At 44.2% G+C, this 23,436-nt stretch overlaps 1 long non-coding RNA gene across 2 annotated transcripts in view; it reads left to right on the top strand.

Moving 5' to 3' along the window:
• The first annotated feature begins 2,107 nt into the window (after positions 1 to 2,107).
• Positions 2,108 to 23,436, top strand: part of LOC122466258 — a 33,120-nt gene continuing 11,791 nt past the window's right edge. The window contains exons 1-2 of one of the 2 annotated variants that reach the window (XR_006291635.1): positions 2,108 to 2,145; positions 3,058 to 3,125. This is a non-coding gene — a long non-coding RNA (uncharacterized LOC122466258). The other variant, XR_006291634.1, reaches the window with a different exon arrangement.

Raw genomic sequence — 23,436 nt, 5'->3', positions numbered from 1 at the left:
GCTAGCCGTAGGGCCCTCTGTCTTTTTGGTACTAGACCTGCTCGTTGGCCCTGTCTAAAACTTCAACCACAAGTTCATCACGGAAAAGCTTCTTCGTGGACTGGGCTGTGAATCTATGGTGGCGCAGCCTTTTGCTGCAGTGTGTGCAAGTTGTGGAGGTACTGTGCAGCCCATAGGCGCCAACTTCCTCGGGGCCCCAGGCCCTGCCCCCACTCCACCCCCTTCCTGCCCTGGCTCCTCCCCCTCTCCCCTCAGTGCCTCCTGCACAAAGCTGAATCATGGCTGGCAGGAGGCGCTGATCGGGGCCTGTCAGTGGGCAGAAGGTCCTGGGGAGGAAGGGGGAGGCACTGACCCGCGGGGCTGCCGGTGAGTGCTATTTTTTCCCCCATGGGTGCTCCAGTCAGTACCTATGCTGCAGCCTGTTGAGGTCCAGGGGTCTGGACTAGGACAAGACACGAAGTTTATTGTCTCAAATAGCTCAGGGCAGGAGCGCAAAAAATCCTTGTGGAATTTCAAGGACTAAAATGTTACTTTTTTTCCAAACTGAACTTACTATATTGTGAGAGGGATGCTTCAGCCCAGAGACCCTCCCTGGATACAGCCTGGTTAATGGTAGCAAAAAGTGCAGACAAGGGTAAGTTTAAAAATTCAAAGCTTCTTCCCCCCTTCCCCCCACAAATGCAGAACTACTTGGGGAGGGGGGCCGTTAGTGGCTGTCCTACAAAAGCTGTTTCTGTCACTTCAGGCCTTCCTCATTTTGGAGGACATAATGGTACTTGAGATGCTTGACTGGCAAAGAGAGATTTTTACAAGCTGCTGATGGGGAAACCTGCAGCATTCAAATGTATAGTAACTGAGCAGCACATCTGAGTGCAGTGGCCTGGCCCCAGAAAATACATCCCCAAAATGTAACTACCTATTTGAAGTTCCTGCTTCAGAAAAAGTTTGCATCTATCTGCAGAATTCATAGGGGAACCAACGGAATGCTGTGTTAGCTTCCACATAGTTTAGCCCATTATGACTGCATGCAGTCAACACCCAGGACTCCATTGCCAGCCTCCTTTACCTACCCCCTCCCCCCCACCCCCGGCACATTTCTGGACAACATTTCAAATGCTAGTTGAATTTGGCACAAATGACTGTCACCGATGGAGTACATTTAACTAAAATGGACTAGATTTGTAAATGGAACGGACTTCCAGCCCCTCCACCCTCCAGGTCACTGTTTCCATGTGGAGTGTTACACCCCTGAGTGGTTACAGAGCAGCGTGCTGACAGGCATGGCATTGTAAGGTGGTTGTTTTTAAGAAACAGGAATGCTGTAGCAAAAATCTGAGCCTTTCCAGTAAAACTTCACTTTCAAGGCATTTTTACTGTTTGTATTTCCCAGTTGCCATTTTGAATGTCTTGTTGTGGGGGTAGGGGAGCTGAGCCATTGGCATGCAATTCCTTGGGAGCAGTGAGGGGCCTAGGTAAGCTTTTCTGAGTATGGGACCAGGATGTGCTGCTGCTGCTCCTATGGCAAAGCCTCCTCTGGGACTGGTTTCAGCAACAGCGTCATTTCATTGTCCTCACTCGGTGCCTACTGCTGGTTCCCCTCAAGTCCCCACGCTGCATTCTGGGACCAGCAGGGCGTTATCCCAGCTGACCTGGTAATCATGCATCACTGTTGGCTCTGTGCGGTGCCCAGCGCATGGTCAAACTCCTCATATAAAAGGTACAGAATCAGCACATTTCCTGAGGTGTGGTTGTGGTCTCCAGTATTCCTGTATTCAGTCTTGAGCTGCTTAATGTGCTCCTTGCACTGGGCACCAGTATGGTAAATTTGCAGCACGGCCAGCTAGTTAGGTTCTTTTTTCCTGTCTGTTGCCCTGCATGGGGCAGGCGGGGATAAGAGGGCAGTGAGTTCACCCACAGGAGTGCCTCCTACCTGTATACTGAGACCCCTGTGGCTGATGAAGAAGCAATGCTGATGGACTCTGATGGGGTCCACCTTGCACAGGTGAACAAAAGGTTAACAGAAGTCAGTGAGCTAATTGAGCTCTCTTTGCTGCACCTGGAGGGTGTCAAGTTTTATTTTTTATTAGGCCCAGCTGTGGAGGAGCTGGGTGTTTGTGAAAGAAGGAAGTGAAAGCTCTAGAAGAGGTAAGGAGTTCCCTCTCTTTCTGGGAAAGACTGACTGGAGAAGGTCACAGACTGGAATTAATTCCTGTGCCAGGTCTGGGAAAGGGGCAGGGCGTAGAGAGGCAGTCCTGAGGGACTGGAATTCTAGCAGAGAAAGAGAGAGCTGGCAGGACCTAGGGAGAAACCAGAAAAGCAGCCATGTTAAGTGCAGGTTGCAGGGAAACAGTATGAGGGGCTCAGAGATAGGAAGTGGCTCAGGAAAACAGCAGCACACCTGAAGGAGCAGGCGTAGCTGTTTAATACGTGCCTGGAAACCAGAGTAGAGAGTGGGACTAAGTTCCCGTGCAAGCCTTGAGGAAGGGGCATAGAAGCCCAACAGAGAGAACAGAAGGATCTTCTGCGTTAGTATGCCTTTGGACTTAAGCTGTATTTTTGTTAGTTGGGGAAATAAATTGTGACGTGACTAGAGGGCCAAGTCACCAAAAGAGGCAGATCACTGTGGTACCAGAGTGACCTATGGCAGAGTGCACTCCACAGGAGAAAACTACTACGCCATGCCCAACCACAAAAGGGTGCTTTGGTGAGTTGACTTTTCCCACAGACTCCAAAGGAGTCTTGCCCAATTCTCAGCTGCAGAATGTGGAACCCTGAAGTTAGAGCCTATAAAGAAGGGAATGGTGAAAGAACTTGCTCTACAGGCAGAAACACAAAATGCTGTGAAACTTAGCAATACTCTGCAAGGGTTTGGATGTTTGTGACTATCTAGACTTATCCCCATTATTTATAATAATATTGGAAGGGATATTAAACTCATGCCTCAGGGTTCAAGTCAGTCTCTCACTACTAAAGATCCCCATGAGACCTAATGTGAGGCGCCAGTTATCCCACATCTACTTATTGTGGGGTTCTTACTACTTTTTTTTTTTTTTGAAGTTGGCACTTCTGCTTTTGGCTACTGTCAGGTGACTGAACTAGATAGACCTCTGGTCTGATCCAATAAGGTAAGTCTTAAGTTCCAATGTTCAAACTGATTCTATTAACATTGTTAACTCTTCCTTGATGTACGGAGAGGATTGGCATGATGGCAACTCTTGTTTGAGTCTAAACTGGGGGGGGGGGGGGAAAGGGGTTATTTTTAACTTTCACTAACGATTTTGTAGGATGATTTAACTCTCCTTTTAAAAAAAAATATTGCAAAGCACCTTTAAAACACCTTGGTACCGAAACCGGTGTTGATAATGAGAATTGCATTTTTACTCTGGGTCTTACATATTTAAAGACCGTGTCTTGTGTGTCAGCGATGCAGATTGTGTTCTGTTTCTATTACTATTAACTGAAATCTTTCAGAGTTCTATTCTGGGACCAACTTTATTCTGTTTCTGGATGGTTCTCTAATTTTTTTCAGTGTGATGTGGATTTCCATTTCTATGCCAGTGCTGTAAGACACATTTTAAGCTGCTTTTCAGAAACTCAAGGGGTTTATCTCCATTGTCATGCTGATTATCTAACATTGATGATTGCGTATGTGATAATTATATCTCTTAGTAGTTAGAAAACTAAACTGTTTTGTCAGGCTCTTGCCATCTCTAAATCTTTCTCTTCTTTCTGTTGATTTTTGTGGGCAATAATATTTTGCTGTCCTACCATGTTAGGAATCTTGTTATTTTTCTAGAACCTATTCTGTTTTTTTTTCCCCAAAAAATCTCAGGTAGTAAAGAGAGCATATTTTCATCAAAAATATATGGCTGAAATTTGATGCAATTATGTGCATTTGTGCTTTACCTTGGGGATTATTTTTATTTAATAGTTTCCAGATCAGCTTGTCTGTAGAGTAGGCTTCAAATGGTCAGGACCTCTTCTCTAATGATCTATATCAGGTTGAACATTCAGTGCACAATACTCAGTCTTAAAACAATTGCACAGCCTTCTAGAGAAGCAGCAGATTGGGGTTTTGTGTGTGTGTTTGGGGCGGGGAGGTTAGCTTTTTTTGCAATCCCGAATTTACTCTTTTCATGGAATTGACTATCTAGTCAGTTTCTTTTACTCTTATTGGTCCTAGCCCTCTTTGTGCTTTTGTGGTACCGTGTCCTCCATGTTGTTCTACAACCAGTACAAATGGAACAGAAGCCTTTGGGATGGATGGATGGATTGAACTTCTGAGTGAAACCTCTGCCTCAGTTTCCCTTTCTCAGGCTGGGTAAATTAAGCCCCAAATTCCACCCTTTCTAGAGCAGCCAAAGTTCAAAATAAGCAAAGTGATAGTCTGAGATCTCCACCCAGTGTCTTTCCCTGGGCACAGCTCTCCTTTGAGAATCTGTCAAACTTCTCCTATTGAAGTAAAATAATGGCCCCTCAGCCACAGAAGAATTCACACCCTTCCCCTTTGATGAGTCCAACCCCTCAAACAATACAGCAGGTTTTTGATCCATCCTCAAACTCTCTGCTTAACTTCCCCTCTCCCCATCATTCTCCCCCAAGAGCGATCATGTGTTCTGCTAGAGTCCCTTAATCCCCTTTCGGGTTTGGTTTTCTCTGGCTTCCTAGCAAAGCTGTTACCCCCTTTTTTTTCAAAATACTTTATCACCCTTTGCCCGTCCCTCTTTGAGGGCCAATTCATCCTCTGCTTGGGTGGGACTGGGGTAGTATTTTGCTGATGTAGGCCAAATTACTACCCGCTTGCGTTGGCCTGCTCAGCTATGTTAGCAAATGTGTGGGTGGGGCATAGAAGCAGAGCTTGGGATCCCGTGTATTCTACCCCTCTTTACCCACCTGCCAAAGAAGAGAAAGTAGGGGGTGTACCTTAGAATCATAGAATATCGGGGTTGGAAGGGACCTCAGGAGGTCATCTAGTCCAACCCCCTGCTCAAAGCAGGACCAATTCCCAGTTAAATCATCCCAGCCAGGGCTTTGTCAAGCCTGACCTTAAAAACCTCTAAGGAAGGAGATTCTACCACCTCCCTAGGTAACGCATTCCAGTGTTTCACCACCCTCTTAGTGAAAAAGTTTTTCCTAATATCCAATCTAAACCTCCCCCATTGCAACTTGAGACCATTACTCCTCGTTCTGTCATCTGCTACCATTGAGAACAGTCTAGAGCCATCCTCTTTGGAACCCCCTTTCAGGTAGTTGAAAGCAGCTATCAAATCCCCCCTCATTCTTCTCTTCTGCAGACTAAACAATCCCAGCTCCCTCAGCCTCTCCTCATAAGTCATGTGCTCTAGACCCCTAATCATTTTTGTTGCCCTTCGCTGGACTCTCTCCAATTTATCCACATCCTTCTTGTAGTGTGGGGCCCAAAACTGGACACAGTACTCCAGATGAGGCCTCACCAGTGTCAAATAGAGGGGAACGATCACGTCCCTCGATCTGCTCGCTATGCCCCTACTTATACATCCCAAAATGCCATTGGCCTTCTTGGCAACAAGGGCACACTGCTGACTCATATCCAGCTTCTCGTCCACTGTCACCCCTAGGTCCTTTTCCGCAGAACTGCTGCCTAGCCATTCGGTCCCTAGTCTGTAGCGGTGCATTGGATTCTTCCATCCTAAGTGCAGGACCCTGCACTTATCCTTATTGAACCTCATCAGATTTCTTTTGGCCCAATCCTCCAATTTGTCTAGGTCCTTCTGTATCCTATCCCTCCCCTCCAGCGTATCTACCACTCCTCCCAGTTTAGTATCATCCGCAAATTTGCTGAGAGTGCAATCCACACCATCCTCCAGATCATTTATGAAGATATTGAACAAAACCGGCCCCAGGACCGACCCCTGGGGCACTCCACTTGACACCGGCTGCCAACTAGACATGGAGCCATTGATCACTACCCGTTGAGCCCGACAATCTAGCCAGCTTTCTACCCACCTTATAGTGCATTCATCCATCCCATACTTCCGTAACTTGCTGACAAGAATACTGTGGGAGACTGTGTCAAAAGCTTTGCTAAAGTCAAGAAACAATACATCCACTGCTTTCCCTTCATCCACAGAACCAGTAATCTCATCATAGAAGGCGATTAGATTAGTCAGGCATGACCTTCCCTTGGTGAATCCATGCTGACTGTTCCTGATCACTTTCCTCTCATGTAAGTGCTTCAGGATTGATTCTTTGAGGACCTGCTCCATGATTTTTCCAGGGACTGAGGTGAGGCTGACTGGCCTGTAGTTCCCAGGATCCTCCTTCTTCCCTTTTTTAAAGATTGGCACTACATTAGCCTTTTTCCATTGTCCTTGTCCGTTTACAGCATGTCTACGTGAACACTTAGACAAGCCAGGGTGTGAATCTACCCCTCACCAACTGTCCATGTGGCTCTTGCTAACACACACTAAAGGTTTTGTATTGCACTTTGATCTAGTTCCATTTCGAAGTGGGTTAGAGCAAAGGTCACTATAGAACTGTCAATGTCTGCCAACAGGAGCCACACGGACAGTGAGTTTGGAGTATGGCCCTGGCTTGCCAAAAACTAAAAGTTTGTGTACACCTGCCCCTCACCCTTGTGCGTCTGGCCCCATTCCAAGGACTGGATAGCTCAGGCATAGGAATAAAAGGAAGGGCTTACTCTCCTTAGATTCAGGCACATAGTCTAAATCTAACAAAATTGAATGGGATCATATCAAGTTTAAATGTATGACTATACCTATTAGCGTTGATACATGGACTGATAACTTCCAAGATTATTTTTCACCAAATTGTAATAAAACATTTTGTGCACAAAACAATATAATGGCCCTTTACAGGACATCACTGTTATAAAGAGCACAGACTAATTCACAAAACAATTGCAAAACTTAAAAATTACTGCCTCCACACAATAGAAATCTATCTTCACATATTTCATATAATTCAGATCCACATTAATAGTTAGCTGTGAACTCCTAGTTTTGTTAGGTATTCAAGGTCATGCCCTGCGTTTCTGAAACAGTTATTTCCCTTATCGATACAAAAGATCGATGCTGCAAGACCATCCTGTGCTACCAAAAAAGGTCCCACCTGCTGGAGTTGCTGCATCAGGAAATTACATCCGAGAAGAGCTATACGCTATATTCGCTCGCTGGCAGATGTTCTGTTAATTACCCACCCGTTAAATATATCTTTAAAATGTGTTAGCAGTGTTTACAGATTTTTCATAAACCAAGACTGCAGTTCTATTTTTACGCCTATCTTTTGCTGAATCTAATTCTCTCAGCCCACTTTGAACATTTGTGCTGAGATAATAGGATGTTATTGCAAGACTTTGAGAATAGTGTAGGTTAATTACACAATGCCTAGAAATCTTCAGGCACATAACATTGGGACCAGCTCTTAGTTGTGTGTATCAATGGCATTGACATAGATGGTGATATCAGTGGAGTGATATTGGAGTATATGAGGGAGAAATCTGGCTAATCTGGGTCTTATTTTGTTACATACTACAGAAGGGTTTAGTGTCTTGTGAACATGCATCTCACATAACTATAGATGATAGAATGTAGGGGGCACAAATCCAAAATTCTGATTAAGCAAATTGTTTAACTCTTAGCACACAAGTGTTTCCCAGTGACTTAAATGAGACTGCTTGGGTGCTTAAAGTTAAGCACATGCATAAGTGTGGTGTTTTGTTTTTTTTTCTTTCCCTGAATCAGGATTTAAAGGCAAATCCAGCACCAGTAGCTGAGATATTTAGATCATGTCTCTCAAAAATATTTTTTTAAATCTGGATTTTATGCGGTGACCTAAATTGACCATAATTGCCTTGGTATACAATGGTATACATCTATCTGTAAATTTCCAGAGTTATCTAGATGAATTAGACTATTGTTTTCTATACTTCATCAATTATTTGAAATATTTGAAATATGTCTTAAATGAAAATGACACTCTGCACCTCTCCCTACCCCCAAGAGGTGTAACTGATTTTGATATAAGCCTTTACCTCCATAGCCCTATGAGCCAAATTAATTTTAAGTCCTAATGGAAATAAGTTTTGATATTAGCACTGTCACTCATTGGGTCTGACCCAAAACTTGCCAACATCAGTGAGACCCTTTTCGAAGATTTCAGTAAGCTTTGGATCAGGCCCAGAGATACAGGGCATTCAAACAGTTTTGACCTTTTAAGCACTGTTACTTCACTGGTAGCAAATGAATGCCCAGAATGCATTGGGCCAAATTCAGACCTGGTGTAAGTAGATGCCATTATTTTCAGTTATAGTGCACTAAAGCTGAATGTAGCCAAATGTCCTCTTTTTCCCAAAGTGTGAAATTATAAATGACTCCTTAAAAACTGGCTGTGTGCATGTGTGTAAGTTTTTAACCACTTAGGGTTTAACATTTTCTTTATATGCAAGTTTTAACTGGGAGCACACTTTAATGACTGAGCTCTGATGCTGTGAAACTTTTTGTAAGTTAAACATAGTGATATACTGTGGCGCTAGAAAGACTTAAGGCTGTGGCTTTGAGCTACGGACCAGTTTTAGGAATTTTCTTAAATTGGAAGCTTTCATTTTGAATAAAATGAATTGTTTTTGTGTTCTGTGCATAACAAATTTTAATGCAGATTTTTCTGTTGGATCTTGAAGCTCAGTCAGACTATGGATCTTTGAAATAATGAGAGCTAGAGGAGCATTCTGGGTTTAGTGGTTAATTGCTGGATGTTTGGGAGCTCAGCTTCCTTCTCCCAGTTGATCAAGAGGAAAACCCAGGAAAACAGGTAAAGGAAGGACATAGCCATGACCTACTCCATTAGAAGTATTCTAAGTTTTGCTTGATATGCTTCACAGTGCTCTAATACAGTTTATGTATTATATAAAAGACCTGTCAATAAATAGTAAATCCAGAACATAGTGCATATCCCCATCATGGATGTGCAGTAACTGACTTCCAAAGAGCTCATTCTGTACCATGTACATAGACAGTCAGCATTTAAGTTCTATGGTGATGAGTGTTGTACAAAAATGCAAGGTAAGATGAGTTTTTAATTTAGTCCTTGTTGGTCCAAGTAGCCCCATTTACAATATTACAAAGAGGCTACTTGCATGGAGAGATGCTCTGATATTATCACTCATGAATCCAATATAAATGGTTGCATACGGTGGTCACGGTTTTCAGAATTCGGCCTTTAGGGCCACACTGACCATCTCTAGGATGGAAGAAACTATGTAATAGTTAGGGGAGAGGCAAAAGAAAATGCTGTTCTTACAGAAGAACAGTATGACTCTGGGACAGATAAAGAGTGTAATGCAGTCTTTAGCATTACAGGCAGATGAACTGAAGGTTTTAGTGCATTTCTAGCCATTTGTTTTCTTTCTTTTATACTTCCCTGCCTAAACAAATCTATTAGTGACAGTAGACTTTATCACAAGCTTCATTTATGGCACATTAATTAATATTTGAAATATATTTGAGCAACTGGTAGAAGCTGTTTTGTTAGATCTACAACAAATAACACTGCATCTTATTTTATGGTAATAAAATATTGCTGACTGTTTTATGTTCTTGTTCATATGATTCTGAAGACACAAAAATAAACCCCAAACTTCAGTGAGTTAGATACAGCAGAAAGGGATATTTATTATTCAGACTTTTTCATGTGTTAATATATTGCTGCATCCATCAGACTATTTCATTATATCACAGTAGATAGATGAGTCTGAAAATCAGAAGCGTATCGTGCCTATGACGCACTTTTCAGTGGGTTTTGCCATCTGTACCTCCCAAGGAGTTCTGTACTTCTAAAGGTCAAAACTGCCATGAGCCATTGATATACAGCAGTTTCCTTGGCATCAGTAGAAGAGATACAAATCATGCATTTCCAAATTTAGGTACAGCATTAGCGGACTCCCATTGGCATCTGAGTCTTTCCTATGAGTCATTCCTGTTCTGTTAATTTTCGGTCATCTGAGAAACAAGCATGCACGCTAGTGCAAAATGAAGTAAAAGTTTGTATTACATTCCCTATTAGATTCAGAAATCAAATTTAGCAGAAGGAGTTGACTTTCAGAATGGGTGACTCAATCATTTTAGTTCATTTGTTAGGGGAGTGGCAGTTGTGTAAAACACCCTTTGATTGTCATTTTTATGCTTTTCTTCCACATGGAGAATGAGATGTTTCAGCCTAACTAACTTTACACCGGTGATTAAAATCATGTCCTGCTCAATGAGCAGCAAAATACTTAATAACAGGGTGGCTGAAACATTGTACAGAGGGAACAGAAACTATGAATAGTACAAACAAGAATGTTTCAAACTTTGTATACCTGGATCTCTTTCTGATTTAATTGCACTTACAGGGCCATGTCCTACTCACTATACTTGGCATGAGCAGCGCCACTGAAATCCGTGGAATTTCTCACGTGAACAAGACTAACAGAATTTGCCCCAAAGGCAGTGTTTTTAATAGAGGTCACTTGAACCACAGTTCCCACTTTACTCATGTATTGCATATCTGAGTGTTCGATGAAAGGGCAGTCTGTTCTTATCTGCCTACACTATCCGCTGTCAGAATAATGGACTCTCTGGGTATGTCTACAGAGCAAAAGAAAGACGCGCAGTAATGAGGCTCGGAGTAACTGACTTGGGCTCATGCAGAGGTGCTGAAAATAACATTGTGGAGATGTTTGGGTTTGGACTGGAGCCTGGGCTCTGAAACCTGGGAAGAGTTTCGGAGCCTGGGCTCCAGCCCGAGTTGAAATGTCTACACTGCTATTTTTAGCTCCACAGCTCAGGATCAATAGACTTGCAACTTTGCTGCCTTCGGTCTTTATTTTCTGTGTACTCGTACCCTAGGGAACTTTCAAAAGAGCTGTGTGCAGGCTTCCATTACAGTCATAGTGAATTATTTCAGTGGGAATGGAGTTAGGCTGATGCTGAGAGCTTTTGAAAATCCCAGCCTGCCTTTTTAACGTGGCTGACTAACATTTAACACCGTCCCTGTGCTTCATAAATACACAGGGCCAGGTTTTGCCCTCAGATCGTTGAACTTGTTTACCCATGTGAAAATTGAATCCCTCAGGCTCAGTCCTGCTCTTGAATATCCAGTAAGGTATGCATCACTGCATCTTTTGAAATCATAACTGTGGTCCTTCATGCATTATTGCCCCAACACAGCATCTCTTTACACCACATATATACAGACAAAAGATGGATAATACCATGGTTGCTTTAGAAAACTCTGATTTATTAAAATGGAGAAGGCCCCTATTCTACATATTTTCATACATACATTCATAGATACTAAATCAGAAGGGACCATTATGATCATCTAGTCTGACCTCCTGCACAACGCAGGCCACAGAATCTCACCCACCCACTCCTGCAACATACTGAAAATAGAAACCCCCAAACAGGTACGAGGCTAGACCTTTGTGAAATCTTCATTGCTCTAGGGGGCACAGGCTTAAGTGAAGGGAATGTTTGTGAGAAGGATTCATATTGACATTGGTTTAGGGTGGATTGGAGTTTGTCTATCATCTGATATTATATTTAAGCCAAAATTGTGTGACTGACTGAATGAATTATAGTGGTGTGGGAGCACCACTAGAGTTAAGGTTGAGTCATAACTGTTGACAGACCTTTCAAAGTCCTCTTTGATAGACATACTTAGCTGGATTTTTTTTTTTAAACTTTGTGTTCCTCTATACATTGTAGGGTAGGTTTAATGACCCAAATTTCAAGTCAGTCATTGGAGCCCCAGGAAAAAAACAGCCTTTAAAAAAAAGATTTCTAGGTTGTTTGTTTTTGCTCAGAGCTAAAGATCAAACTATTGATGAAATATGGGTCAATCTGAGTTTTATGTAAGCTAGTGTATGGCACTCACAAGGTAGTGTATGGACCCTAAATTGAGATGGGTATTTAAGAAAATGTACATTGTTACACTGTGTATGTGCCCATACAGAAGAACAGGTAGAGTTTCCATTCCTACTGTTTTGTATGTGCTCTAAAATGCAAGTGGTTAATTGGATAGCTTTGAAATTCAGTGTGCCTCATGGGTATGCTGGGTAGTGTTAATTACCCATATTTTGGGTCATTTGACAAAAGGGGTTCCCAAGTTACAGAGCCACCCCCCAAAATGGTTTGCTTCTGCTGCCTTGTACTGTTAATCTGAGAGGTACTAATGCCTGAATGAATCAGCACTGTTGTATGTGGTGGTGTAGCCATGTTGATCTCAGGATGTTAGAGACAAGGTGGGGTGAGAATCTTTTTATTAGACCAACTTCTGCTGGTGAACGAGGCAAGCTTTTGCGATACCCAGAGCTCTTCTTCAGGTCTGGGGCTACTCAAAAGCTTGTCTCTTTGACCAACAGAAGTTGGTCTGTGATGGGGCAGCTGCCCCTCATGGCTGGCAAAGGGTTAATAGCAGCCCTTCGAGCGGCTGCACAGAACCAAGCCAGGCTGGGCCCTATAAGAAAGGCTGCAGGGCAGAGAGGAACGTAGTGTCTCCCTGAAGCTTGAGGGAGAAGGACTCGTTGCCTGTAGAGAGAAGTGCCTGGGACAGAGCAGTGTTGGGCAGGGTCGGGGAGCAGGCGGAGCTCCAGCCTGGCTGGCTCCCGGACTGAGGTCTTGATACAGGGGCAGAGTAGGTGCTGGGGCTATGGGGAAGTGGCCCAGGGAGAGCAGGTAGTGGCAGAGGGGAAGGAGAGGCAGTGAGTGGCTGTCAGCTGTAGGGTCCCTGGGTCGGGGCACAGAGTAGCAGGTGGGCCTGGGCCCCACCAGCTGCCAGAGGAATGAGGAATTTGCCTGAATGAGGGGCTGGACTGGGGGCCGCAGTTCGCTACTGCAGGGAGAGGCTGGGCGAAGGACTGCCTGTTCCCCTGGAAGCAGGGAGACAACGGAGTTGGAGCACAGCCAGAGGGCTGTGCCCTGAAGAGGCAACGTGGGTCCCCACAGACAGCGGGGATGGTAGAGAAGCAGTGATGGAGAGTGAGACACCATAAGAGGATGGCTCCCTGCTGATGGAAAGAGCTAATTCCTGGAGCAACCAGCAGGAGGCACCACAGTGGTGAGCACAATCCATTACATGGTCCAATAAAAGATATTACCTTACTCACTTGTCTCTGGATGAATCACAGACCTCTTAGATGTGTTGTTAAAGGGTGACCTCACAGCACTCAAAGCTCAGTTAATCACAAGCCCCCACATAAGAAAGACAAAAGGAGTTTTGAACTGAGCTACAATTTGAGTCCTCAGTGGCAATTCTAGTTTTAGGAGAAAGTAATCAGAGTATCTGGGAGAGAAAAAGTTACACGTGAATACTTCCTGGGGCATATTAAGGGGGCTGAGGAATAGAAATAGGGAAGGCTGCTGTGAGGAAAGGGGAGTTATGGGGAGGTGGATGGGGGAGGGGAGCGATCTTGGGGGCTCAGGTGAGGGAGGCATGGAATTGCCTAGCTCTGGCAGTGCACCCTACTGTACTTGCATCCCCAAAATCTTGACGGGGGGGGAAATTAGGTATGTGAGTGCTTCCTGGGAAGAGGGTTTATGGGGAAGAAAAGTAGGGGAAGGGGGGCTGCAGAGAAGGGAGGGGAATAAAAGCGGACGGTGGAGGGAGAGGTTGAGGGTTAGGGGATGTGGAGAGGTGGTACAGTCGGAAGGTAGGGTTGCCAGGTGTCCAGTTTTTGACCGGAACGTCCAGTCAAAAAGGGAACCAGGCAGTGTCCAGTCAGCACAGCTGACCAGATGCTAAAAGTCCAGTTGGCCACAATAACTGGTCACTGGGGGGTGGGAAGAGCAGCAGCCGCTGCGGCTGGAGACAAACAGAGGAGCTGTTCTCTGGTTAGCTGCTGATGCCTGACAGAGCAGTGGGTGGCTTCTGGACCAGGCTCCAAGAGGCAGGTGCCGCTGCCCAGGAAGGGAGAATTCTGCCCAACCCTTCCACTGTGCCGATTGCCCCAGCCCTGGCCCCTCATTACAGGAACTGACCCCTCTCCTCCCTGACCTCCCACCCACTGCTGTGCCCTGATGGCCCTGGCCCCTTGCTACAGGGACCAAGCCCCACTGTGCCCTGATTAGGCAGGCGCCACATCAGCTTCTCCCAGCTTGGCTCTGCAGGCAGCAGGTAAGTACTGGAAGAGGGGGAGTGAGGTGTGAGTGGGGCGTGGGGCCTCAGCCTTGGAGAAAGAGGCAGGGCCTTGGGGGAAGGGTTGGGGCAGGGCAAGGATGTTTGGTTTTCAGCAATTGAAGTTGGCAACTGTATGGGAAGAGGAACATGGGGGTAAATAGCTGGAGGTATGGGGGAGAAAGGTTGTCTTTGCTTCTAGTCAGTCACACATTCTCCCTCCTATGCATGTTTGTGCCCACATTTGGGGGGCTCTGAACCCACCTCCCAGTCCCCCTCATATGAGCCGGGATACTGGGGGGCCTTGCCCCTCTGGATGTGTTTGAGCTGCCTGCTGTCGTGTGTGTGTGTGCGCGCGCGCACATGCGTGCACCTGGATCTAGGGGCCCCATGCCAATCTACCGCAGTTGGACCATCTCTCTCATGTGAGCTGGATTCTGGGGCGCTTCTCTTTCAGGGCCGTGTGAGGTTCCCTCTTGCCCCCTCATGAGCCAGGATCTTGGGAAGTCCTGCCCTTTGGGAGGGGAGCTGAGAACTGGTATACTTCATGCATATCATGGCTCTAAAGCACTTAGGAGCATGATGGGAACACACACTGAGATGAATGGTGTAGTTCACACATCTCAGCTATTGTTTCAGGTTGTATTCATTTCCATGTTCTCAGTCAGCTAAAAACATTCCCTGAAATTGAATGGGCCACTTCATATCTTTCAGCGCCTCCCATGCTTCAGATGGATATGTAGAGGACCACTTTCTCTCCATCATCCCTCTCTTTCCTGACTAAAGGACAACACTTCATATTGCTCTAAAATCCGCATGCCTGCACAGATTTTTTTCTTAATATTTGCTATGCTTTGTGGAAATGCTGAATAGCGTTAGTGACAGACGTTTGGGATAATTTGAGTCAGCAGTTCCAGAGACAACAGCGTGGAAAAAAATAGTTATGTTCCAAAAAGTTTCTAGTTGGGTTTTTTTCCACACAGCTGCTTACATAATAGCTGGATATTTGGTATCCTATTGACCTGTATTATAGATCTATCCTAATGTACCATTAATATATGCATTGTTATATTCCTAAAAGAAATAACTGCTCACAATCAATACAACATTCCAGGTGATACATTTTCAGAAGTGTTACCTTTTTAAAACGTCTCCCAAAAGCCTTGACCATACAATAGTTCATGTTCCAAAAACTGGTATTTAAAAACCCAAGCTATTGTTTTCGTTGCAGCCTAGGAATGTAAAACAATACCTGTTACCAGTAAAATCTTGGGAGGGGAGGGGAGGGGGGAATTTTTGGAACTCCTTTAATCTCAAATGGCTAAACAAACTTTGGGGGGGAAATGTCATAAAAATTACTCCCTGGTTGAGACTTTTTAATGCCCAGCGTTCGCCTGGAACACATTTTTTATAGCTGAGTGTTTCATACATTTTTATAAATGTTTCTTGTAAAGCAGAGCCAATGATGTACAATCACTGTCGAGAAACTTTATAGTCTGAAACACCCTGAAATTGGTTTGAATTACTTAATGCATATTTTAAGCACATACATTTTAGAGCTATGTTAAGTTTTCCCTGGCTGCTTGATCCTTCAGAGGTGGTGTTTTGGGTGACCAACGACTATTTGTTAAATTCAGCAAAAATTAATTCAACTTATATGAGACTTGCTGGGGACATTGAAATCATCTTCCACATGGAATTATTCTTTACAGCAAAAAGCAAAGGTATTTGTGTTTTTAAAAGTCTCATGTAACTAACAAGCACGGTGGCATCAAATCATAGAAAAGAGAGAGGAAGAGGACCTCGTTGGTCATTTTAGGTGGAATCCCTGAAGCAATTTGGCCTCCTAATGTCTATTTAGGCTCCACTGATTTGAGTGGAAGTTAGGCGCCTAAGGCCACGCCTATGCTACAAACTTTGGCTGGCACAAATTACATTGGCTCTTTGGGGTTGGCACTGTGCAGTCACCAGGAATGCTTGTGTCAATGAATGATGCGGTGCACGCTGTGTAAGATATCCCAGTGTGGAACTCACCACTGTTCAGCACTATGACTTGTGGGAAGTTTTTGGCAACGCATGGTGGGGGCAGAAACGAGTGTCTCAGGTGTGACTAGGAATAAGTAGTCAATTTCTCAGCATATGCAGCTTTCTCCATTCCCTTACTATCATGCATATCCCATAATTTTTGTGCTTTTAAAAACAAACAAAAAGACACAACAAACCTGTACTGCCTTCTTCACTGTCTGCAGATTCAAGACTTCTGTCAGAGATGGCACATCTCTGCATTGTTATGAGCCTTGCAAGCACAGGACATACAATCCTCTGGTATTTGCAGAGTTGGAAGAAGAAAGTCATGTTCCCTGCTGATGAGAATTTCGTGGAGGACAGATTGCTGTGGTATATAGCAAAAAACAATTCAGGGTTGTTGTGGGGGGCGTTCACACAGCAGCTGCAGATGGGTTCCTAGTTGTTGTTTGGGCATTTCAAGATGGCACACCTATGATAAGCATCCAAGTTTTTCCCCTACAAGGGGAAGGCTTCTGGTCTCTCTGGCGACTGGGCAGTGGAGTTCACAATTGTGACCAGAATGGTCAGTGTCAGGCACTGTGGGGCAGCTGCTGGAGGACGGTTAGGGTTAACACAGGTCATGCAGTATCTACATTCATGCTGCATCATCTATGGCTCAGTGCCGCTTGGGGAAGTGGTATTACTGTGGTGCCGTAAGGGTTGTATGCAGTGTTTGTTGTAGCTGTGTTTGGTCCCAGGATATTAGAGGGGCAAGGTGGGTGAGGTAATATTCAGAGTTGTGTGTAAGCTTCACAGCTTGTCTCTCACCAGCAGAAGTTGGTCCAATAAAAGATATTACCTCACCTACCTTGTCTCTCCCATTTGCTGTAATTGGACATTTTAAATAGGTAGGAGACCAATGTAATAATAGACACATATCCAGCCAGGTTGATGCAAGGCAGCTTCAAGGATTCCACTCCTTGGCTCTAACCCTACAGGCTTGTTCCCTACATTTACTAGTATTTGTTACAGAGACCTCTCCAAACTCTTCTGAGGTTGCAAGCTCCCCACAGACCAGGACCCATCAACTCAAAGCAGCCCCAGACCCTGCCAGAACAATGGATGCAAAACCTGCAGCCACATCTCCACTGCTACAATGATCACCACACGTTTCAAGATCCATGACTCCTAAATATGTCTATTACAATATGTGGTATACTTCATCCAGTGTACTAAATGCCCCATAACTATATGTAGGTGAAACCAGACAATCACTACACTCTTGAATGACCTCACTTAAGCAAATAAGACATAAACACCACATCATCTGTAGGTGAATGCTTTTCACAAAGTGATGCTTCTATAGCTGACCTATCAGTTCTCATGCTCCAAGGAAATCTGCACAACACTCTCAAAAGAGGAGTATGGGAGCTTAAATTCATACCTCTGCTTGTCATTAAATATCATTAACTTAACAGACACTGGATTTATGGCTTATTACAAGACTCTGTAACCCGCTACCTCTCCCTTTCCTATGACTGCAGAGGGGTTAACAGACCATTCATCTACCTTGAATGGTTCCTTAGTTTAGCATATGTGCTATCTGTTTGATCTTGTATTTAGCTGAGATTCTTAATACCTTTCCCAGAGCTGAGGAAGCTTGGTAGCCCGAAAGCTTGTCTCCCTCACCAACAGAAGTTGGTCTAGTAAAATATATTACCTCACCCACCTCATCTGTAATATCCTAGGACTGACATAGCTACAACAACACTGCATAGTGCTTTGTACAGACAGTTTTTAACCTGAACTCAACACGCTGGCCACTGTGTTCTATACAGAGCTCTCTTCTCATTTTAGATGCATGTAATGGAGCAAATCCTGGCTCAGTGTAATGTGTACCTCTGAAAATCTGAGGCCAGGAATGAAATCAGGGGGGCTCAACAGCTATACTATTCAAAATCCATATCGTTCACGCTCCGTAGGCCATGCACCAATAAAGGCAGTGAGGGACATCCTGGGGCAGGCTTAGGGATGAAGTGTTGTGATGCGCATGCTTTAATGCCTTTCCTTTTCATTGCCAGCAGCCGAGAAGCCCCTTCCTCCACTCCAATTAAGCCATCTCCTGGACCAATTATTTGGATGGGCAGTTGTGCAGGGATTGTGCTACCAGTGAGAGGTTATTCATTAAATAACCAGTTTTAGGAAATGATGCTATGATTTCCTTTCAAACTGACCTTAGGGTCAGGATTTGTGTGCAGGGCAATAGAGTCTCACGCGGACGACAGCTGTAGAAAGAATAAATGAGCAGTTTCCAGCCCCCACTTGCAATAGGTCAGCGGATGGCCTCTTCCTAAGAATCCTGGTGCCATTGCTGTCATCTCTCCTCTTGCTCTTCTGTCCCACTTCCCTCTCCTCTCTCTGTGTCTCTGCTGCTGGGTTGGCAAGTGTTCAAGTAAACACACTGCGATCACCAGCAATGTTTCATTGCTTCAAAATGGTCATGAGCCAATGTAAGAATTCAAAGACCAAATTCTGTTTTTCCCTTTCTCACCTCCCCCATGATGTTTTGTGTGTGATGACTGTGAATATATTCTAGTCTAGTGGTTTTTTTTTTTTTTCTTTTTAAGTCTCTTGTATCTTAATACAGTCTATCTATTTATAAAAGAATAGCTCACTCCATTTTAGCCTGGCCCTGCATTTCTCTCAGGCTGAACTCCCATTGAAATCAGTTCAATGTTGTGATTTCAATTAGTTGTTCAGCTCAAAATCAGTGAGTTTTGCCTGAGTAAGGATTGCAGAAATCATGCTTGTCCTAGGATGGCTCCTCTACTGGGGACTGATCTATTGTAATGACAGTGAGCGGCAAAGATTGCTAATTAAACAAGACACGGTGAGCAAAAATGCCATTTAGGATATTGTCTGTAGCCCTATTGCAGGGATGGGAAAGGAGAGGAAGGTTCGAGACACTTATGCCCATTCAGTATGTTCCTGGAGAAGGGGCCAAGTATGACAGCAGAACTGCTTCCCTTTAGGTCCCCAAAGTTGTTACAATTTGGGGCCTAAATCACCCCAAAAAGGGAGTGAGGAGGAGCTAGGGCGAACCCTCTTTCCCACATTCCAGTTGGTGGAATTGGGTGTGGAGAGCAGGCTATACCATCCCACTGGGTGGTGAAGCATGTATGAGAGTCGCAGGCATAATCCCTCTTGGAAGCTCCCTGTGGGGTGGTGGGACTCCTCGCCCAATGCAATACTGGTGTGACCCATACTGGAGATGCATTGTCAGGTAATTAATAGGCCTAAATTCCATGTTCTGGCCTCATTATTATTGCTATTAATTTAATTCAGAAATTGCCAGGTAATGATGAAAAGAATAAATATCAAGTTATGATGGGATGTGGGGAATATCAGTGTAGCACTTGTACTCAGGAAAAGCTGTCCCAGTGAAGAGCATTCAAATGTACTGACAGCAGGCTGGGATACAATGGACAGTCTAAGTTGCAGAGTGGGTAGAGGTTTATATCTTGTATGGTCACTTCTTTAAATGGTAATATAACTTTTCCTGAGCCATAGGATAATGGTATGTAATGGTAAATGACCCCATCCTCTCACTGAGTTGTCTGCAAGTACAGTGAGCTTTTTGTGACATTCCCCACCGCAGGCTAATGGCAGATTAAACAGTAAATCCTCTCTTTTGCTGTTGATACCATTATGCAGTTTTTCTTTCCCCATCTATTCAATGTGTGTTGTCATTAAGAATATGAGCATTCCTTTCACATGCACCTGAGGTATATCTACAATGGCATTGACTCCCTGTCCTGCCATTCTCCCGCTTCCAGCCTAAACACCTCAGAGGGTTCTTGCGGCTAAATGAGTGTAAAATCAGGATATTGCTGGTATTGCACGCATGACACGGGGAGCTGTGGCTACATGTTCTCCTCAGTGTTCACATGGATAATATAGATAATGGAGGAGAGCAGACAAAATTGATATTATTACAGCCTAAATCTATTACATTCAGTATACTGGTTATATTACATCTAGGTCAGAAACGTCCCTGATTTCCAAATAAGAAAATTGTTTGTGCTCTTTTTTGCTGCTTATGATATGTAAAGACTGTCCTGAAGGGTGGTGCTTTTGCAAGGTATTTTTCTGACTTTACTGTTTTAAAAGAGAGATTCAGGTCTTAAATCTTGTTTTTTCCTGGCCGTTTCAATGAACACATGGAGAACAAGCAGGATTATGACCAGTATCAAGGAAGTGAAACCTGAGTAAATGAAAGGGGAAGAGATTTATAATCAAGAGCCTGATTCTGTTATGCTAAGGCAGTGGTTCTCAAACTTTTTTACTGTTGACCCCTTTCACATAGCAAGCCTCTGAGTGAGACTCCCCGCCCCTTTATAAATTAAAAACACGCTTTTATATATTTAACACCATTCTAAATGCTGGAGGCAAAGCGGGGTTTGGGGTGGAGGCGGACTGCTCATGACCCCTCATGTAATAACCCTGTGACCCCCTGAGGGGTCCTGACCCCCAGATTGAGAACCCCTGTGCTAAGGCCTCTTTGCACAGTTCTGGGAGCATAAAGAGGCCTTAACGAAGGGAACTGGTCCCCAAGATATCCCCTGCACATGGGTCCTTCCCGACCATCAAAGATGTGGTGTAATGGCTCTATGCCTGCCCTTCTCCTAGCACCAGTATAGGGAGCGTATTGGGGTGCAGGCTATGGGCGGTGCAGGGTGAGACGGGAACCTGGCTGAAGTATATTGTGCTACAGCTGGTCTCTGATTCCTAGGCCCATAGGGGATTGCGAGAAGGAAAGCATACGTTAGGGTTGTCCTAACTTACAATAGGGGCTGTGAACCAGGCTGCTCCAGAACTTGGAGTGCAAAGGTAGATTAGAAACTTTTGTCCCCTTGCTCCATTCCTATCCCAAACATAAGAACAGAGTTCATTTGATTCTGTAAACTGTAACTCCAATGCCTGACAAACATGTGAAAGGAAAGACTTTTTCTTTAAACAGTCACTCCACACCCCGGCTTCTTCAAGTAAGGCTGGAGAAAGCCTGAACTCAAGCTCTGGTCCTCCAGAGACCTCCAGCAAATACATGAAGTACAAGCCATTATCCTCATGATGTTTCTTCTTAAACCTTTTAGAAACAACAAAACTTTCAGCCCTTTATCACAAAAGAGGAAAAAATCCAAACTTATTTCCCTTCTCAGGTCACCTTTCATAGATATTTTCTTGATATTTATAGATACTGATATTGTTACAAATGGAGCTGGGACAGTTAGTTATGTAGAAACAGCGGGAGCATCTACAAAAGGGCTACAAACAATAGCTTGTCAGTTATGTAATTGAACCAACATCTTTTAAAGGGCTTAATTTGAACGTTGGGTAGCAGTCATGTATGTTTGTATTTTAAGGAATCCGGTGTTGTGCTTGTTCACTGATTCAAAGTACAGACAATTATTTTTCTGTCATTTGTGTGAATGTGTGGAATGGAGTATAAACTTATGGACAACTTATTGTCTCCTCTCCAGCTCCCTGCTTCTTTTTTCTGTTAATTTCTCTCTAAATCACAGAATTTACACAACTATTTAAATGCGGGCGACTTGTTCTCTGTGGTTGTGGGAAAGGTTTAGTGTAATTCAATTGGCATTTCCATGCAGCACCAATGAGATCAGGGTCAATAGTTTGCGTAAATCAAAGAACTTTTCAAAACTAGAGCTGTAGTGATGTACACCTGCATATCTGAGGTGCAGAGTGAATCCAGAGACAATGGGCCAAATTCATTTCTGGTGCAACTCGCCTGACTTCAGAGGGTTTTGACATTAGGGATGAAGATTGCCTCCTATGTCTACATGACTTTGTTGGTATACTCAGCATGTCCTTAGAACATTCTCAGGTTGCCACCCCATCCTCCCCCATTACAGTTTGTAACCCTGTGATTACAGAAGAGGCAATTGCTGCTTGTGTGTTTACAAAGAAGCAAGTTGGCCTCTAGCCTAGTCTGCCTGAAGAAAAAGATTGCCTTGTACAGGAGGTGTAAGCTTTAAATGTATCGAGGCAAATCCTGCCCTGGCCAGCACACAGCACTGCTTCTGCACATCAATCTGGTGTGTTTCTTTGCTATAGGACTCCTGATCATCATGGTTCCTCAGGCAGAGCTGGGAGAGGATAGGAACAAAATGGGAAGAATATTTTACTGCTCCTTTGAAGCAGGAGCACAATGTCCCATGTACCTGCAGTCAGCTATTGCTGAGTATGGTATGTATGTGCTCCTGAGCTTGGGAATGTTCAGTGACAATGGAAGAACTAGTTTGATATCCATATAAACATCATTTACGGTTATAGAATAGGTGTTTTGCTTTTTCAGGGCGGGGAAGGTGGTTTGTGAAGGGCTATAATCCCTCATGCTTCAGGGCATAAGCCAACCCCCAACTGTTTGGGGGTTTGGAGGAGACTTTCCCTTGAGGCAAGTTATCCCATAACTGTTTACTGCAGGATTTCTGACACTTTCCTTTGAAGCACCTGGTGCTGGTCACTGCCAGAGATGAGGTATTAGACTAGATGGGCCGCTGGTCTGATCCAGAATTAAATTCCTATGTAGCTACGGAAGGAGGAAGATTCACTAGACTCCTTTTAGGACACAGGTTGTCTTTGAAGATCTGGTGAGCCCACCTCCCATTAGGTGGCATTCTGTGACTGCTTTCAGTGTTATGAAGAGATTTTCCCTTCTGTGTCCTCTGCTGCACAGATTATAGGGCACAGTTTAGCCATAGCCACTTATTATAGACAGTTTGAAGTGTCTCAGCTGAGGCACCCAAAAACTGAGGCACACAAATTTGTGGACCTGTTTCAAAATGTAGGCTGCCTTTGAGGATACGCCCCTACTTTTGATTAAAGGATACAAGATGTTGTATTTGCTGTTCTTTGCTGTACCTGATTGTGTGTGTGTGTGGGGGGGGAATAGAATATGTATGCTCCTGAGCATTTACCCCAGCAACCTGCTGACAGATTATTGATCTAATGAAAAGGAGCCTACTGATTTCAACAGCACTGCAAGGTGAACTTTCTTGAGGGATAGTGCGTGGGTGGGTGGGTGGGATGGAGGCACTGGAAATCCCAAAGTAAAAGATGAGCATGTGTAGTGCTGTATAAAGAATAATTGGTAGATAGGTGTTTTAATAATCTCCAGTATCTACAATATGTTTTCATGTGGGCCCCTTGTTTAGTTTCTTGGCTTTCTTCACTCTCCAGCTTATTGCAGTCACTGGA

This window comes from Chelonia mydas, chromosome 6 (assembly GCF_015237465.2).
Source record: "Chelonia mydas isolate rCheMyd1 chromosome 6, rCheMyd1.pri.v2, whole genome shotgun sequence".
Classification (NCBI taxonomy): Eukaryota; Metazoa; Chordata; order Testudines; family Cheloniidae; genus Chelonia; species Chelonia mydas.
Note: the sequence above shows the minus strand (reverse complement) of the source record. Positions and strands in the feature narration are given on the sequence as shown.